The sequence below is a fragment of the Pogoniulus pusillus genome, chromosome 31 (genome assembly GCF_015220805.1).
Source record: "Pogoniulus pusillus isolate bPogPus1 chromosome 31, bPogPus1.pri, whole genome shotgun sequence".
NCBI classification, from domain to species: domain Eukaryota; kingdom Metazoa; phylum Chordata; class Aves; order Piciformes; family Lybiidae; genus Pogoniulus; species Pogoniulus pusillus.
In genome coordinates, this window is record NC_087294.1 from 11,350,624 (window position 1) to 11,366,731 (window position 16,108).

Consider the following 16,108-nt stretch of genomic DNA (forward strand, 5'->3'; position numbering starts at 1 on the left):
GCTATACTAACCAAAAATGAAAGTGCTGATGTTGCAATGAAGGCTTATCATACACAAGTCATGACACAGCAAGGTGGCAGTATTTGTTTCATGCTGTGTGATTTGGTATAGGTGATCCTGCTCTGCAGGCAGGCTGGATTAGATAATTTTAGAGGTCCTTTCCACACCTTGACATTCTGTGATAGGTAGAAAATGTGATATGCCTCAGCTATAGTTAAAAAAAATGAGCAAGAAGCAGTTCTATTTGTTCAAAGACTCTGCAAATATAATATACATATACAAAAACATTTCTATGTTGCATTATATATATTTTTATGTCTATGCTTATTTAAAACAGAGAACAGAATTTTATTCTATGCCTATTGTCTCGGTTCTAGTTTAAATTTCCCAGAGACTCAAATATAGTTGATAGAACCAATAACAACTTGTAGGATGCCCTTCCCCCTTCTTTCCCAAAGAAAAGGAATTCGATGTAGAGAGAGGAAAGGTAAGCAGACCCAAACAAATAATCTCATTCTGATTTGGAATTTAAAAGAAGAAGAGTTTAGCAATAAATAAAGGGTATATGAGATAAGGAAGTTACAAAGGTATGGTGAAGGAAAAAACAAAACATGAAATAGGTAAATACAACCAGATTTGATGGCAATGGTTTTATGAGGAAGGAAAAAACAAGATACAAAATAAGCAAATACAACCAGATTTGATGGAAATGGTTATATGGGGAAGGAAAAAACAAGATACAAAATAGGTAAATACAACCAGATTTGATGGCAGTGGTTTGTCCACATCGTGGATGATGGCCATGTGGTAAAACAGAGGGGAACAGAATGGTGATGGATGGTGAGTAGGGAGGAAGGGAGAAAGAGAAAACAGGAAGTTCCCCTGCTTTTATGGATCTTAGGAAGTGAGAGTAGGCTAACAATCCATTGATTGATCACAGTATCACCAAGGTTGGAAGAGACCTCACAGATCATCAAGTCCAACCCTTTACCACAGAGCTCAAGGCTAGACCATGGCACCAAGTGCCACATCCAACCCTGCCTTGAACTGCCCCAGGGACGACAACTCCACCACCTCCCCGGGCAGCCCATTCCAGTGTCCAATGACTCTCTCAGTGAAGAACTTTCTCCTCACCTCCAGCCTAAATCTCCCCTGGCGCAGCCTGAGGCTGTGTCCTCTTGTTCTGGTGCTGGCCACCTGAGAGAAGAGAGCAACCTCCCCCTGGCCACAACCACTCTTCAGGTAGTTCTAGACAGGTTGGACTGCATGATCTTGCAGGTCTCTTCCAACCTGGTTGATTCTATGATTCTATGATCACACCTTGCAGTGTTCAGGCTCACCTCTGGGGAGGGGTCAAGACCACCTGGGGTCAGGAACACTCCCCCAGGAGGGTTAACCCTTTACACCTGTGGGGAATTATCCTCATACAAAATAAAAGGCAGTTTAGTTTCTGAAACTAAGATGAAATTAGACTTTTAGCTCGTAATGTGTATCTTTTGACTGCTAGTTTAATGATGGGGAATGCAGACAGTGTCATGAATATATAAACACAAGTGAAGTGCACAGATACAGAGCATTTTATGTGCAGCATTTTATATTTTAAATATACATGAATTTGGAATGCACAGCAGTAAGAAATAGCAGAAAATTGTGTAGACTCTTACAAAAATTACTGCACTATTTTACTAGGGCCATGCTGATTAGGCAGGGTTAAAATTAGGTCTGATTTAAGTAAATTCCAACAGCAAATATGAAATGGTTGTCATGTAATGTTATCCCTGCAAATCATCATCCCCTAACTCGTTTTCACAGCACGTCAACATATTCTCTGTTTTGAGGGTTAAGTTACAGTCAGCACATAGTAGTTAAGCTCAATGGAAAAGCAAACTTGAACAAAGCAAAACTGAGGTTTCTGGTGAATTTTTTGCCTCACAGCTAAGATCAGCTTGAGCCAACATGCGAAAGTTTCTGTGATTAGGCCCCAAAGCACAAAAATACCAATTAATTATGATGATTTGATATGTCTTCATTAGCAGCCTATAAATAAATCATACACAGCACTGCACAGCCGGAATTTTTGCTGCACTGAAGAGGAAAAGGAAAAAAAAAATCCATCCGTGCAGTTTACTAACTAATTAATTTTAAATTGTATGGTATTACAGAGCCTTGAATATTTCCTTGTGTTTATAGAAACCTAAGTGTGTGTATACCCATAGATGTTTGCCTGGATGTATAAACTACCTGCCTCTGCTGCATGAAGAAAAGGTTGCAGATAGAAGATCATGCTTAAATTTGGTTTGGTATTATTACAAGTAGCGTGCAAGTGGGTTTGGTAGCACAAAACATTTATAACTGAATTACTTCATCCTGACTTACTCTCTTCTTTCTCTAATCTGTGAATGATGTTACAGACATTTCTGGGTGGTTAAAGAGGACCACATGGTACATTATGAAGCTGACAGTTGAGTGTGGTCTACATTAACAAGTAGTACAGCCAGATGGAAATGAATCTGTGGAATGGAACAGCTGAAGATGAGGGGGAGTTACTTTGGCATAGCTTTAGTCTGATCCAAAGAGTAAGCACTCAGTAAGCTGTTGGATAATATTGCATCTGGTTCTGGAATATGTCTTCTGACTTAAGTCCATCCAAAAAAAAAAAAATCTAGTGCATGAACCTTGGGACCTTTCCACAGTATGAAGCAGGGAGAAGGAAGAGAGGATACTTGATGTTAGACCTCGAGCAAAAACAGATACCAGAAAGGTCTCTTAAAACATTGTTTTCTCCTTGAAAATCAATATAGATGCACTCTGACAGTATTCTTGTGATTGATAATTTTTTTTTTCATTCCTACAGCAGTTCATTTATCTTCAACTTTTTTCACATGCCAGTCGCTGCTATGTTTAGCTGTCAGCAGACATTACAGCATCTCTACAAGGCAACTTAGCTAGCTCCTATACTTTTCCAAAGTATCACTGAATTTAGTAAATATTCTTAATAAATTTAGCTCCACAAAATAAAGATGTTTACTGTTTGATTCAGATGCTAAACTTGACTCTTTACTGCATGAAAAAAATGCCAGTTTGAGGAAATGCTAATCTCTCCCTTCACATTAGTAATTGTTTTCTATTGTGGCAAAATTTAGTGCTCAATCACAGATACTTTTTCTCATTTCCAACATTATTTTAGCTTGATCACATATGTCAGCACAAATCTTTAAGTCTTCTGTCTTGCACTTCCTCAAAGCCTTTTCTACTTCCTTTATTGTCCTCCACAATGAACTTGACTTTCACATACAGCAGCAGAATGTAATCAGCCTTTTCTAGCTTCCAAACCACGAAATATCCATAATCTTGTTCCCTCCAATTTCCCTAACTTTTACCTTCTTTTACTCGAAGTGGCAGGCTTTGAGAGGTATTTACATGCTTTGACTTTCTGTTTTGAGTTTTAAAGGGTTTCATACTTTAAGATTAAGCTTTTTGGATGTTCAATTACAAAAGAGATGAAAGTACATTTTCCTTTTTTGCTGAGATCTTTTAAACATCTGAGGAGAGCTAGTCAGCCAAGAAAGCCTTCATTTCTAGTTAGGCAACAGTTCCCCACTACTTCCAGCCAAAAATCTGGAAAAGATTTTCATTCAGTAAAAATAAAACAAATATTAATTGAAGAGCATTGATGTGCTCTAAATAAAAAAATTCTGAAACCTCACTTTCAACTGCTGACTACCTGAGAATAGACTAAACCTTGCGGTTACATTAACAAGGTGTTTAGTTTTCATCTAATTGCTCGTGTCCTTGATGCTTAAAGGCAAAAGCCACTCTAGACTTGACAAGGTCAGCAACTCTGTCCACACACCTACCTTATATCACAATTCTGTGTTGTATATATCAAAAAAAAAAAATTAAAAGGTTAAAAAAGTAATGTTCATCTGCTGAGTATCTTGTCAGCTAAAGCAAGGACCAGACACAAGTCTACTCTCCACAAACAAACACACAAACTTTACTGGTTAGGTATTGCAGCTACCTGACAGCTGCTGCAGCAGCAAACGCAGCCAAAGCCCACACAGATCAGTGTGATCAGAAGCAATGCCACATGGACTCCAGACCATTCAATGTGACTTATATCAGAGACTCCTTCGTTGGTTGTTTTGGCTCTCATTATGTAGTCTTGAGCATTAGAGCACACACCTACATATTAACATAATTAGGCAAGAGCAACCCAGTCCTCTGCATAAACCACATCTTGTTTTTCTCATTAATGAGATATCCATTATCTATTCTTTATGAAATAAGGTAGCCAGCAGCTGTGGGAAATCCAGGCCAACACTCCCTTGTTATTATTGCATGCCCACAGTTAGGTACATAATCATCTTTGGTTTTTTTCTCCATTAGAAAGTGCATCACAAAACTGATGAGGGTTTTTTTGTGTTTGTTTTTGTGTGTGTGTGTGTGGTTGGCTTTTATTTTTTTTGCATTTTCAAATCTCTTGATGCTTTCACATCCATTGGCTTCTCTTTTTCAAACCTATTGGCTCAGCCTACCCCACTTACAGGAGTATATTTAGCTCCTTATCAGCGTTTCGTAACTAGAGGTCTCTCATACATGTACTGGCCGCCTACTTGGAAATGTGTTCTTCTGCCTAAAAACACATTCAAGTACTTCTCTTTAAAATTCACAACACTTTTTAAAAAGTAGTCTACTTCTTGTATAAGTATCCAGAAAAACATAAGATTGTAATCATTTTAATCCATTCAACTCCCTTGAGAGCTTTCACATGGCACTTGGTGCCATGGTCTAGTTGACTGGATAGGGCTGGGGGATAGGTTGGACTGGATGATCTTGGAGGTCTCTTCCAGACTGGTTGATTCTATGATTCTATGATTCTATGACATATTTACACAGGACCTTTAGATATGTTAAGGAGCATTCTTCTAAAGGATGATTCTGTAATCTTACGGTGGCACAGTGTATTCTGTAGTTCTTTGACTTTCAGTTTATCTGGGATCTACTATCATATAGTAGTACTGGCCTTCCAGGGGGGCCTACCAAAAAGCTGGGAAAGGACTTTTCAGGATATCAGTTAGTGACAGGACTAGGGGGAATGGAATGAAGCTGGAGGTGGAGAGGTTCAGACTGAATGTGAGGAGGAAGTTCTTCAACATGAGAGTGGTGAGAGCCTGGAATAGGTTGCCCAGGGAGTGGGTTGAGGCCCTATCCCTGGAGATTCTGTTATTGCTCTCTGTAAAGCCTGCTTCTAATTCTCACAATCCAAATTTAAAGAGGCTGGGAAGGGGATTCATAGAATCATAGAATCAACCAGTTTGGAAGAGACCTCCAAGATCATCCAGTCCAACCTAGCATCCAGCCCTATCCAGTCAAATAGACCATGTCAGGCTGGATGAGGCTGCTCTGGCCAGCCTGGTGTAGGGTAGGGTGTCCCTGCCCGTGGCAAGGGGATTGCAACTAGATGATCCTTGTGGTCCCTTCCAACCCTGATTGATTCTATGATTCTATGATAGCTTTATTACAGAAGAACTATGTGCAGCATCATTCCACATCATCTAGACAATCACAAGCCATGTATTTAGACATGTTTTCATATTGTCAGGCTTCTATTTAAGACAGATACATGAAGTCTCTTACTGATTTCAAATGAAAGATCATAATTTAAGAGTATTCAGAGTTGCATCAATTAAAGCACTTTAAACAAACAAACAAATAATTGAAGAAACAAAAAACTGGCCAACATGTAAACCTAATTTACATGATTTTAACCAAATATCCATGTGATTTCTGTCTTCCATGAGACTAATCTGAGAATTTTCAGCCCTTTGCCACAAAACTTCCAGTAAAATTTTGTGAAGTTATAAGGTAATTGCAGTAATAGAAAGGAATATAATTGAAAGTATCCAGTAAGATCGGTGAGAACATCTCCTATAACAACAGACTATATTCCTGGCTGGTGAAAAATGGCCAAGCTCCATTAATGTCAATTGAGCTGTACTAAGATGCATCAGGAGAAAATTTGGCACACTAAATACAGTATCAGTTTTCCTCTCTCAATCCAGAGATTCAGGTTTATCTTTGTTTCTAACTTGTAAGTTAGACAAAAAAGGAGGCAAGGGTGGGGAAGGGAGGTTGCAATTACTGCAGCTCAGTTTAACTGCTGAATGGATATACTGCATCACTGTTTTCCAGCCTTTCCAATCAATGTTTTTTAGGGCTTTCCTGACTGCATTTTTGTCTTGTATTTCACTGAATGTTACAGGTTGGAAGGGACTTCCATAGATCACCATGTCAAACCCACCCTGCCAAAAGCAGAATCATCAGGGTAGTCCACACAGGAATGCATCCAGCTGGGTTTTGAATGTCTCCAGAGAAGGACATTCCACAAACTCTCTGGGTAGCCTGCTTCAGTGCTCCATCACCCTCCCTGTAAAGACATCTCTCCACGTTGAGGTGAAACCTTCCATGTTCCAGTTTGTATCCAGTGTTCCCTGTGTCATTACAGCACACCACAAAAAAGAGGTTGGCCCCATCCACTTGATACCCACCCCTCAGGTATTTATAGACACTGATCAGATTTCCTCTCAGCCTTCTTTTTTCCATACTAAACAGCCCCAAGTTTCTCAGTCTCTCTTCACAGCAAAGATACTCAAGATCTCTAATCATCCTTGTGGTTCTCCATTGCACTCTCTGCAGCAGGTCCCTGTCTCTCTCAAACCAGGGAGCCCAAAACTGGACATGGTATTGCAGGTGTGGTCTCAGCAAGGCAGAGTAGAGGGGAAAGAGAACCTCCCTAGACCTGCTGGCCACGCTTTTCTTGATGCATCCCAGGATGCTGTTGGCCATGAGAACACAGTGCTGTCCCATGGAGGACTTGCTGAAAGACCTCATGCTTTGTGTATATATATATATAATTTGTATTTATTTTTATTTTTCACTTTTATTTCTTAGTTTTCCTCCTTTATTTTCTCATTTTTTCCTCTTAGACAAGTGGGACTTGTTCTTCTTCAGGCAACACAGTGAACCAGCAGAGATCTCTGGTTACTACTCCAAGCAGAGATGACACAGGGTTGGTCATGAAAAGTTCAATGTAAACACAGTTGGCATTTTTATTATTTCATAATCTCTCTTTTTCCCCATCCCATTCTTGTCCTCTCCATCTCTATACTTTTCCCCCATCATCCTCTTTTCCTCTCCATCTCCCTCTTTTCAGCACCATCTCTGCTTTTCCACCACAGCTGGCCCTTTCCAACCCCACATCTCATTTGCCCCTTTCATCCCCCAAACCCAGAGCACCTGGGTTCTATTGGAGTCTCCTCCCACCCCAGGTGGGGCCACTTTGCCCTCCCCACCCACTCTCCTTTATAAGCTGACCCAGGAGAGGCAGAAGCTCTAAGTTTGCCCATTTGGGCAGAGGGATCCTCCTCCTCTCATCACTGGTGAGTCCCTGTGGTGTGCACTGGGTGAATGGTGGAGGTGATCTAAAGGCCGGGGGGCCTGGTTGGCCCCCCGGCTAGTTAGGATAGGGTACTGATGATCATTCTAACATCATCTGCACTTGGTATTTGGGAATGCAATGCTTTATGTTTCCAGCCCCATGCTACTAAGGATTGTGCAGAAGGTAAGTCACTGCATCCACAGGTTATGACACTTTATGGCTGCTTCTAACATGCACAAATGGATTTCTCCAAGCTGCTCCAGGTGCCATTGAGAATGGACTCCATGATGCTATGATCTGAGAGTGCTCACTGCAGCAGCTTGGGCTGGGGGAAATATCACTGCACAGGATTAGGGATTCTGTGTCTTCTGCTGCAGGTTAAGCTCCGGAGGAAGGCAAGGCTGACTCTTCTGCATATACTTCAACCTCTAGCAGAAAGGTATGTGCATTTTTCCAGCTACACACATGTACAAAGATGCGTACCGAAGTATGCATGAGCTTGAAGGCAAGGAAACTTACCTCATGGGTGTCATAGGTTAAGAGAAATTAAGAGTTAATTAGTATAACTGTAAAGAAAAGTTCTCCACAGGCTAGAGAGTCTTGTTCTAGGACATTGTAATCTCTGATTCTGTACCAGGATCACAGGATGGTAAGGGTTGGAAGGGACTCAAGGAGATCATTGAGTCCAATCCCCCTGCCAGATCAGGTCAATACTGTTTAACATAGATCACAGAGGGACACATCCAGACAGGTCTTGAAAGTCTCCACAGAAGGAGACCCCACAACCTTGGGTGCATCCTGTCAGGGCCCATGGACTTGTGAACGTTTAATTTGTGTAACTGTTCCCTAACCCAGTCTGCTCTGACCGGTGGGGAGAGTTCCCTCCCTCATCCAGGGTCTGGAGTACATAGAGGAGTTCAGCCTTAGGTGCAAAGACTGAAGTGAAGAGGGCATTCAGCAACTCTGCCTTCTCTGCATCCCCAGTTATCAAGGCTGCCTCCTCCTTCAGCAGTGGCCCCACACCTTCCCTGTTCTTCCTCTTTCTCCTCATGTATTTGAAGATGCCTTTCTTGTTCTCTTTTACTTCCTTTGCCAGCTTCAGTTCCTGTATCTTTCAGTTCAAGGGAGTGTACAACCAATTCACTTTCTCTTCTCTCTCTGTGGTACTGTCTCACGGGTTGTAGGGAAGAGGCTTTCTCCTGGCCTTGGCTGGCAGTGAATTCCCAGCTATGCCACTGGGCCTGTTGAAGCCTGTGGCAGGCCTGAGTCTTTGGGTGGGAAGGGGCAGTTTGGCCTGCTCTTGGCCCTGCTGATACGAAGTGGGGTGGAGGCTTTTGGCTGGCTCTGGAACACTTTAGCCGGGTAGGCTCAGGTGAAGAGCAGAGCCTGACTTGTGAATGTTTGCCTTCTACCTGAATACCTTTTTGTATATAATTGTAAAGAGATTTTTTTCCCTCCATTTAAACGTCCAATCCAGTGTAGAGCATTTTTGGCCTTTCCCAAGGAGTAGATAAGTTTTTCTATCCTCTTGCCCTGAGCATCTTGTGGCTCAAAGCAGGGACAACAAGAATGCCATAAACCACTCAGGTTTAGTTTAGGATGGATATGAACTCTCCCAGCTCTTTAGAAAAGAAGGGCAGTTTCAAATTTAGACTTGCAGAATCATGGACTGGTCTAGGCTGGAAGGGACCTCAAAGATCATCCATCTCTAACCCCCCACCATAGGCAGGGACACCTCCCACTAGAGCAGGTTGCTCAAAGCCTCATCCAACCTGGCCTTGAACACCTCCAGGGAGGGAGCAGCCACAACCTCTCTGTGCAACCCATTCCAGTGTCTCACCACCCTCACTCTAAAGAACTTCCTCCTAACATCCAGTCTAAATCTCACCTCTGCTAGTTTAAACCCATTCTTCCTCACCCTGTCATTCCAAGACCTTGTAAATAGTCCCTCCCCAGCCTTCCTGTAGGCCCCTGGAAGGCCACTATAAGGTCTCTTCAAATCCTTCTCTTTATTATGGTGTCATACTTCATACCACAGCAAGCAATTGTAATCAAAACCTTTTTAGTTCTAAAACAGACTGAGGGGCAGGGGAGGGGGGGAGAGTTTAAAAAATAAAGCAATTTAAACCCCTGAAATGGGAAATCATAGGAAGTTTTGCTGAAGTTTGGCCTTGTGTCCTCTTCTATGTTTAAGGACATTTTCTGTTACTGGTTTTAAGATGGTATTTAGCATTAAGGGTTTCACTTTTCTCTTATGAGAAAGCAGCTGAGATGACAGTTGTTCCTGGTGTAGCTGCTGTTGAAGTCTGAGCCTGTGTATTCAGAACAAACCAGGATTAAATCAAAAAGGGGGGGGGGGAGGGGGGGGGAAGCATAATGTTGGGAAATAAAACTTCTGTTATTTGCAATGATCTGAGTTGAAATTTCACTGCTGGAGAAAAGCAGGTCCAGTGCAGAGCCTAATTGGCTTTCCAAGACCTGGTCTTATGTAGGCACTGCCTTTACTTTCTTTTACTGCTGACAATATTGTGAAATGTGGTTCTGTCTGCAAAGGTACATCTCTTTAAGGGAAGGCAAAAAGATTGCAGACAAGAAAAAGAAGCTATCACTAGGCTATTTAATCTAGACAAAACCTGTATTTGTGTCCAGTGTGGGTTTTTTGCAGAGTTTAGTCACTCATTTAAGACAAAAATGTATTGTAAACCCTTATATAACAGTTCCTGCAGACACCAAAAGGACATACTGCTGTCTTCTTAACTAGCTTTCCCATCTCTAGTTAAAGCTTAGGGTGCTTGCTTGGTGAATATCTCATTAAAAATCACCAGCTAGCTGTTAGAAATGTCCAGGACATGAAACAGGATTCTTTAAAGAGTTTTAGAATCATAGAATGAAGCAGGTTGGAAGAGACCTCCAAGATCGTCCAGTCCATCTTATCCAATCAACTAGACCATGGCAATAAACAATAGAAAATTATCTAACTCTACTATTTCTTATTTTCCTACAGCATCACATATCCTCATTCAGGAGTTGTAGTTGACAAGCAACTGAATATGAGCAAGCAGTGTGCCCAGGTGGTGAAGAAAGCCAATGGCATTCTGGCTTGGATTATAAATGCTGTGTCCAGTGGAAATAGGGAGGTGATTATCCTCTTGTATTCTGCTCTGATGAGGCCACACCTCAAAAGCTGTGTTCAGTTTTGGGCACCTTGTTATGAGAGGGATATTGGAGTGCTGGAGCCAGTGCAGAGAAGGGCAATAAAACTGTCAAAGGGCCTGAAGAATAAATCTTATGAAGGGCAACTAAGGCAGCTGAGACTGCCAGCCTTATCTAGGGTAGGGTGTCCTTGCCCATGGCAGGAGAGTTGGAACTAGATGATCCTTGTGGTCCCTTCCAACCCTGACTGATTCTATGAAGAAGAGGAGCCTGAGGGGAGACGTCATGGCTACCTGAAAGGATGTTGTGGAGAGGTTGGTACTGGTATCTTGCAGGTAATTAGTGTTAGAACAAGAGGGAATGGCCTCAACCTGTGACTGTGTAGGTTTAGGCTAGATACTAGGAAAATTTTCTTCACAGCAAGAGTGGTCAGGCCTTGGAATGGGCTGCCTGGGGAGGTGGTTGAGTTGCCAACCCTGGAGGTGTTTAAAGATCACTTGGATGTGGTGCTTGGGGATCTGGTTTAGGGTGCACCTTGTAGAGTGGAGTTATGGGTTGGACTTGGTGATCCTGAGAGTTTTTTCCAACCTGAATGTTTCTGTGAGTCTGTGATCTCTGCTCATGACTACATAGCTCCCTGCAGGACTTTATGAATGGTTGCACATGCAAAATAGTAACAACAAAACTTTGGTGGCACAAAACCCAATAAATATATATTTTCACACAGTTCTATGTCAGGACAGTTCTCCTCCAGGACAGGAGGAGAAGACAAACTGTCACTTTCTAATTTGGTTTGTATAATGTTGAATCGCAACCTTTCTTCCCCTTCAATTTGTCTGATTGCTCTTTGTTACTTCTTGCTGATATTGATGCACATTTTTGTGGCACCTTTTAGAACTGTCAAGCTGCTAAACAGAATCCATGGTAACAGCTAGACAAAATTACAATGTTTACTTCACCAGAACAGTTAAAGGAAATGTAGTAGTTTGAGGGACTTGAGGTCATATAGTGCTTCTCCCTGTGTGGAAGCAGGCAGAGATGTCTTTAACTCATCCTTAACAGATGTTCCTTTATCCCAGTAAAAACTTTGGTGATGGATGCTATGTAATCTCCATAACCTGTGTGCCAACATAAGTACTGCGATTTTAAGAGCAAAAGCTGTCAACAAATAGTCTGAGGCTTCAGACAAGATTTCTGGAAATCACCTGTGTGCTCTTAAATGTTGCATCAGCCAATTTGTTTTCAGTATAGACTTAAATAACCTGACAAGTTACTAGGCAATAAGGTGCCTCCTTTCACTTGACAAATCTAATTCCTCTGCATTATCAGAGAACTTCCTGGTGTCAGAAATTAAAGTCAGTTCTCATTTCGCCTACGCATAAGTTGTCAGTTTTCTCTAACAGGTGACTATTCTGTCTTCCCTTGTGCTTCCTTTTGATGAAAGGATTGAAGTACAGGAGTATGTTAACTGGCAAATAACATGTTTATTCCTGGTGAGCACCACAAAGGTTAACACAAACAAAACTTCATTTGCCCTTTAAAAAAAATACCTGAAAACAGCAAACATGTTGACATTTTGGTTAGAATTATACTTAAAGCTAGCCTTTGCTCTTTTCTCCACTACATGGTTTTTAACAACTGCTACAGAAAGAGCTCTGTTATACTTCCTTTACAGAACAACTTTTAATGCTAACTCATTTTTGTATTTTACCTGGCACATTACTAACTATATCTCATTTCCTAAAACATTAAGCTATTGCTCTCACTCCTTTAACAAAATTTACTTTGTAGGGAGATCTTTACAGGTCACAGAGGAATGCATCCAGACAGCCCTTGAAAATCTCCACAGAAGGAGACTCCACAACCTCTCTGGGACCCTTACAGTAAAGAACTTCCCCCTTGTGTTGAGGTGGAACCTCTTGTGCTGCAGGAGGTTCCTTAATTATAAATAAGTCTCATTGTATTCACTTAACATGATGCAATTTATTAACTTGGGGTGACTTTTTTGGCCTGTCGTGGAATTGATCATACAAGTAAGTGCTCAATAGCTTGGCTTCTATATGTGGCTTTTAGGAAGCAATCATGACACATCTTTCACTTGGAAGTAAAATAAAACAACAAATAGGCTTGTTCATGCAGCCCTTGCTGTATGAATTGGTTCTGATTCACTTCAGTTGGGCTCTTGATCCTACCAGGTTTTTGTGGGGACAAGGCTTAAATCCTACCTGGCCATTCTGAGATTTCTAGCTGGTCCCTATTCCTTGTGTGCTTGCATGGCACTCCAGCTCCTACCTTCCCTGGGATAGCAAACCAAAGGTCCTTGCTGTGGTAGTCCTGATAAACCCAAAATGGGCATATACATGTCCTGCCTCGCTTAGGCATGCTGTTCTGCTCCACCAGAGAGGCAACCGTGGGAAACAGACACAAGAGAACCTGGAGCCCCTGAGTATGGCCTGCCCAGGGTCCTGTGATAAACAAGGTGCACATAGCTTGTGCCTGCCTAGTGCAAGGCCTGTGCTTTTCCCAAATTAGGGAAAAGTGAGCCTGTGGCTTTGCCTAATATGATGTGGTTTGGCTAACTGCTATCTTGATTGGCTATTCTGTGTCCAAAGGGCAATGAATCTCAGCTCACATTAATAAAAGGAGATACACAGGTGAGCAATGTGCTTTGCTCCCCTGCTTATCTGTTGTGCTCTACTGTTGCCTGCTGCAATTGCCTACTGTCTTATTGTTTACCTGCTAAATTCCACTGCCATGAGTTACCAGGAGCAGACCCTGGATGCCTACACATGATCAGCCTATGTGGTCAGTGTGACATCGTCCTGAGACTGCACCACATCTGCCTTCTGCACCTGAAGGTCCTGCTTAGAATTCCTGGACATATACACAGATCCTCCAGAAGAAGCTAGAACAAGGACAGATTGTCTGCCCCTTTCCTGGAAGCCAGGAAGACTCGAGTCTCAATGTCCAACAAGACAGAGTCCCCTGAAAGCATTTGGACACTGTCTGGACTGTAGCTAAGCATAGCAAGTGGGTGGTAATAATTTGTGAGTAAATGGTTAAATGCCTCTCTGTAATTCTCCATTGCCTTCTGCCATAGAGCAGGAAGAGCTCCTTGAGCCCATCTACTGGGCAAGCAGCGTATTGACTGCAGTGGCACTTGTCTGTGGGAACCTTCTCTTCCAGTTCAATTAATGTTTATGTATTTTGCTGGTTGTTACTAGATCTAGATATTGTCCATAGAATGTGTCTGTGGCTGTGTAAGAACCAAAAGATTGTTTAAAATTAGTGGTTGGGGGTGGTGAGTTTTTGATATCAAAATGAATAAACAATATTCATTTTTTAAAAGTATCATCTTGCATGATCTTTATTTCCACAACAGCCCTCACTAGCACCCTACCCCACACACATTGATGGGACACTCCCAGGGTTTTGTCCAATGAGCCTGGTCTTAGAATTGCAGTAGGAAAGGGCTATTTTAAAGCTCTTTCAATGAGCTCCTCTGATGCCTGTGTAAAAATTCCTTGACTACCTTACAATGGGTGTACCTCATCTGTCACCAGCAGTCCTGGTGTCACATAAACAGACTTGTAAACAAAACACCTGAAACACTGCCAGTGATGCCAGGCATTGATCTTCCTGTTTCTTCCCTTGTTATTCTCTGCAACTAGAAGGATGGAGGAGAATGCTACTTGTGCTCCTAATCCTTTGACCAGTTATTTTTTTGACACCTTAGACTTGGGCCTCAGAGAGGCAGATCTCCCTGAGAAGTGTTCTTAATCTGAATATTAGACCTTTCATTCCTGTCTGGATGTGGTCTCCTATGACCATGACACATTCCCTTTGTGCAAGTAGTTATGATAGTTATGATGAGGGATGTAGGGTGACTTAATCCTAGAGACATTTCCAAGGTAGATAAACAATTCTTCTCATTGTTATTAGGCTCCAGTTGGAGTCACATACCTGTCGTGTAAAGCCAACTGTGAAGGTAGGGGTGCTTCAGAGAGGACATGACTTCAACTTGTCACCATTGCCTCTTCTCCTTCAGACCACTTTGTTCAGTTGAGTTAAAAGGGGATAGAAATCCTCTGTGTTACGTATTATCTGCTTGTTGGTCCTGTTGCAGGGAAAGTAGGATATAGTTCCAGTGGTCAACCTGCCTCCCAGTACTATCATTCTTCCTAACCTAGTCATATCCTTCCAGATCTCTGTTACTAGTGGAGGAGTTTCTCTCCCTGTTTGCACCTGTTCATTGCTGGCATCCTATTCCTGTGTAAGAGCAGGGCACACTGTATTCTGACACCTGGATGCCTGCATGCTCCCACAGGAGCTCTGTCTCAGAAGCTGCATCAGTCATGGCTCATGTAGAGGAATGCTAACAATCTTCTGCTATAGGTAGTGTTTTCCTGATGTCTGTAAAACTTCCTGGCTGCTGTTTTATTTATTAGCACAGATGTGAGCTTTATTTTCACCCAAGTCCAGTGTTAGATGTCAATGTGTTATCTCTGTGTTCTGCAAGCAACAGCAACATAAATCAATGTAAATCACTCAGCTTTCAGCTTCCAGCATGTGTTAATAAACTTCTATGTCCAAATTACATAATCAAAGTTATATTTTACATATTTTCAGATCACACATTCTACAGACCCTTAGCATGTGGGAGTGTTAAAAAGAGGGAAAAAAGCATCCAAGTAGTGAGATTTATGAGCACAAGTTTGAGCTTGAGATTCTAGACAGATTGCACCAAGTGATTATGTGATCTGGTGTTAGTATCTCAGGCCATTTTTTTTCTATTTATCAAACAAGATGCTTGACATCCTTTTAGTGAAGAGATCTTTCCCAGTATCCAATCTAAACCTTCCCTGGCACAGCTTGAATCTGTTTTCTCTTGTCCTGTTACTTGAGAGAAATATCCCATCTCCTTCCAGGTAATTAGAGAGTGATAAGGTCTTCCCCAAGGTCCAGGCTAAACAATCCCAGCTCCCTCAACTGCTGTTCATAAAACCTGTGCTCTAGACCATTCAAGAGTTTTGTTGTTCTTTGTCATTGGACACTCAGGCCCTGCTGTATTCAGTTCCACTGAAGTTAAAGGAATTTTATCAAAACTAGAATTTAGCAAACTGTGTTTAGCAATCAGTGAAGACTCTCTCTATACAAAGGCTCCCTTGTTGCTTTTTTTTTTTTTTTTTTTTTTGACTTGGGGCTAACTTTCAGTCTGTGATTTTTATTTATGTATTTTATTCAAAGATCAAAAAACTTCTGAAAGGTGAAACAAAGATTTCTGTCTCACACTGAAGTGTAAAGGAGCTCCTTTGTTAAAGTGGCAGATTCTGGCAGACACAGACATTCCTGATGCTGACTGGATTACATTTCACATATCCTCTCTGCTTGGTCAAATGTACCTTGCTCTGTGAATCACAAGAGAAGATCCCAAGCAGCCTGAGACATTCTGTAGTTATACTGACTGTTGATTCTTTCTTTTCCAGTCAAACTCCATAGAGAAAGTTTAACTGG

General features: G+C 41.7%; 1 long non-coding RNA gene across 1 annotated transcript; it reads left to right on the top strand.

Moving 5' to 3' along the window:
• The first annotated feature begins 7,407 nt into the window (after positions 1-7,407).
• Positions 7,408-13,945, top strand: LOC135189195 (uncharacterized). The gene is made up of 3 exons (XR_010307962.1): positions 7,408-7,442; positions 7,819-7,880; positions 13,453-13,945. It is a non-coding gene; the product is annotated as an uncharacterized LOC135189195 (long non-coding RNA).
• Positions 13,946-16,108: the final 2,163 nt, after the last annotated feature.